Here is a 4,078-nt window from a genome sequence, read left to right as displayed (position 1 = left end):
GTCGGGCGCGGCGGGGAGCTCGGGCTGGGCGAGTGGAGGCTTATGGAGTTTGGAGGAAGAATGGACTGCGGCCGGGCGGGCGCTGGCTGGGGGGTGTCCTGTGCAGAGGGGGCGTGCGGAGCCTGCAGGGCCAAGCCAGGGAAAGGGCTAGGGCCGGCGGTCCCCGGGTGGGGCCGACGCAGGTGGCGGGCCTGGGCTCACCCTGAGGCGGAGTTGGTGGCCGACTTGGGAATGTGAAAGGGGCTGGGGAGGGTGACAGCGATGGACAAGTGCGTGAAGAGTGAATTAGTTCACCTTTCTAAGCCAGACCGCTTCAGGGTGTAATGGCGAAGGGTGGGTAGTGGTGGAGATGGCAAAGATCTGAATCTTATACCTTCCGCTGTTTTTTGTGGGTGTTTTCTTGTGCGAAGTCGGTGCGTGCACCCCTTTTTGGGGAGAGAGAGATTTGAGAAACGGTAGTTGAGAAACCCACCTTCATAAAGAGAATACAGAATTCTTCAGATTAACTGAATCAGGAATAGTCACGTATTAAAGGAGTGGATGGGAATAAGTGATATTTATGGAAAGTATTTGCTCAGGAAGTGTCAGTTTTCTTTTATCGCATGCCCCAGTGCCTCTTCAACAGAGTTAACCTTGCAGAGTAGTGGTATGGGTAATTCTAATCTTTGGGATTAGTATATTAACCTGCATCAGATTTGCTTCCCTAATTATATCCTAATTATATTGAAATTTACATTCCTAGTGTGCACCCTGGTGAGGCAATGATGGGAGGCTGAACATGGCAGTGTGCAAAGAGCAACAGGCCCGGGATTTTAAAAGATCCATTCATTCGTTCAACATATCTTGATAAATAACTGCTGATGCTGGGCCACATGTGATTGTCCTGTGGATAACTGAAGAGTTAATGGCATTATTTAATTTTTCATAACTTTTTGAACATGTTTTGATGTACCTTTCCATGAAAATGTTTATTGGATGAACCAATTTGTACTTGCCTGGACCCACGAGCAGACCAATTTTAGAATTTTTTTTTAGGCATGCGTAAAAATTACAGATAAGTAATCACACGTTACAGGAGAGAGAAATCCTGTATCTTGTTTTCTCATTCTGTTAAAAATCCAGTGGAAGTTTATTTTAATATTTATAGTACCCAGTAGCTGTGCTTTGCTTTAAGCACACCTGTTATGGAAATCAAGGTATATGTATGATATAGATATATATACACACATATACACTAGGAAGTGATTACTTAGAATACCAGAATACTCTTTCCTTTTACAAAAGGCTTGCCATGTGTTGAGCTACTCCCCTGGAGAAAATAAAATACAAACTGTTGGTTCTTCCTGTAAGTAACTATGTGACATTTTGGAACATGATCAACCTTTCTGTGCTTCAGTTTCCTCATCTGTAATATTAGGAAAACATCTGCTCTCCTATGGTTGATTTAAGCCTAAAGAGAGTTAACAGTTATGAAATTTTTTTAAACACATTGAAAGGGCAGTGCTTCTGTGAGATGGTAGCAACTCTCTCGACTCCTGTAATGCTTTTTCTACACACCTGTCCTGGTGCTTAACACTTTCTTCCTTGTATTGTAGGTATTTATGTTCTTATTTTATCTCCTTGAGAGCAGAATATGCCCTTCTCTGATTTTATCTTTATGTTTAAGGGACTAGGTAGGGAGAGAGAGAGATTGAGAGAGAGAAAGAGAGAAGGATATTGACACTTCAATTTTTATTAAATGAGCGAAGGATTCTAAGTAGAAAAATGTATTCACATTACATTTTATCAGAATATACCTATTATCTGCTGACATATCTGTATAGCTGTGATTCTTTCCATGGCCTCTAGAGGAATATATATTTTAATTGGTTGTCTTGTTGGATTAAACAACATAGTAAAACTTGTGTTTAACTGTTCTCTAAATTTTCTTTTAAAGCATGAAATGTGGAAATTAACTTACATTGCTTTGAATTTAATTGAGTAAAATCTTGTCCAATGTTAGGCAAGTTTAGATTTAAAAAATTTAAAGCATTAAAAAAAAAGTGTGAAAAGATGAGGTTTTCTTGCAATTGCTGTCTGTTCTAGAAAGCAAAGCACTTTGGATAGACCAGGAATTGATATAGGTGAATGGTAGGCTGTTCTCAGTTTTTTTGCGTTTTTTTTTTTTTTTTTTTTTTTGAGTTGGAGTCTCACTCTGTCACCCATGCTGGAGTGCAGTGTCTCGCTTATGACCACCGCAGCCTCGACCCGTTGGGCTCAGGCGATCCTTCACCTCAGCCTTCCAAGTAGCTGGAACTACAGGTGCATGCCACCACGCCTGGCTAATTTTTTCATTTTTATTGTAGAGATGAGGTCTTACCAAGTTGCCTAGGCTGGTCTTGAACCCTTGGGCTCAGGCAGCCCTCTCACCTCGGCCTCCCAAAGTGCTAGGATTATAGGCGGGAGCCACTGCGCCTGGCCTATTTGTTTTGTTATTATATTTTAATTGTATTCTGTGATCTATTTGAGTTGAAATTAAAAATTTTTTTTTTTGAGTTGGAGTCTCACTCGGTCGCCCAGACTGGAGTGCAGTGGCCACTTCTGGCCACCGCAGCCTCGACCTGCTGGGCTCTGGCGATCCTTCCACCTCAGCCTTCCAAGTACCTGGAACTACAGGCGCGCGCTACCACACCCGGCTCAGTTTTGATTTATTGTGGAGATGAGGTCTTGCCAAATTGCCCAGGCGGGTCTCAAACCCGCAGGCTCAGGCAATTCACTCACCTCGGCCTCCCAAAGTGCTGGGATTACAGGCTGAGCCACTGAGCCCGGCCTAATTTTAAATTTTTATTGATGCCTGAGAATGATAGATCTCTCTCTGTCATTACTTCCATCTGTTCTTTTACTTCAGAGTTTGAATTTTACTAGACTGTGGTGCAAGACAAGTAGTAAAGGTTGATCAGAATTTGTTATGTACAGCCTTATTTGTGGGTTAGAGAGTCATATATTTTTGTTCATTCACTTGTCCAACCAGTGCGAGATACCTTTTATGTTCAGCATACATTACTAAATGCTAGAAAAGCATAAAACATAGTGGAGCAGATCAATTATATTCACAAATAACTCTGTCTGTAGATTGTCTCATTTTGTCCTCTGGTTTGAGGTTACAAAATATACATTTAGATGATTAAGAAAACATTTTGTTTCTTTTTCTATCAGGACTTCTTAGGCTTATTGAAGAACTATGAAAAGTTTCTGTAATGTAGCAATAACTGTATGGGAGCATCTGTTTTTTATTTTGGTATTTTTGTGGTGGTATTTTTCCTTGAACATTTATAATGTTGTACCATTTTTTTCCTAGCCCAGGAGCCTGTGTGGTAAAATATTGTTTGGATAGTCTTTAGTTAGAATCGACATTTTTTTCCCCCTGGTATTTTACATTTGAAAGTCTGAAACGGTACATAACACTGCTGATGTTCTTATGGAGTACTTCAGATGGTTTACATCTTCCTTATATGCTGTTGCTGCTTTTATTTAGCAGTGATCTCAAAACAAACTGGCTAAGATAAAATGCTAATAATTTACAGAATTATAGACTGTGGAGTCACGTAGATGATTTTGTCTTACTTGTTTTACTTTTGAATATGCTAAGAGACACAGAAGTGATCTGCTTTAGATGTGCAGTTTTGCAATAGCAGAATCCACATCTTTTAACATCCAGTATAAGTGCTCCAGTATAGTGATCATTCCATTACATCATATCGTCCAGGATATGATTCAATGTGAGGATTGGCACTTGAAACAAAAATTGGAGTGAATGGGGAATGAGAAATCACTTTGGATATTCAGCTTAGGTACTGAGTTGAGATACTTCTTAACTTTAAATTGGCCGGGCTCGGTGGCTCAGCCTGTAATCCCAGTGCTTTGGGAGGCCGAGGTGAGTGGATTGCCTGAGCCTGTGGATTTGAGACCCGCCTGAGCAACTTGGTGAGACCTCATCTCTACAATAAATCAAAAATTAGCCGGGTGTGGTAGCACATGCCTGTAATTCGGGCTACTTGGAAGGCTGAGGCAGAAGGATCACCGGAGCCCAGCAGGTCGC

Source organism: Carlito syrichta, unplaced genomic scaffold (genome assembly GCF_000164805.1).
Source record: "Carlito syrichta isolate Samal-C Ts95f unplaced genomic scaffold, Tarsius_syrichta-2.0.1 Scaffold305756, whole genome shotgun sequence".
In the NCBI taxonomy this organism is placed as follows: Eukaryota; Metazoa; Chordata; class Mammalia; order Primates; family Tarsiidae; genus Carlito; species Carlito syrichta.
This window is presented reverse-complemented; position numbering follows the sequence as displayed.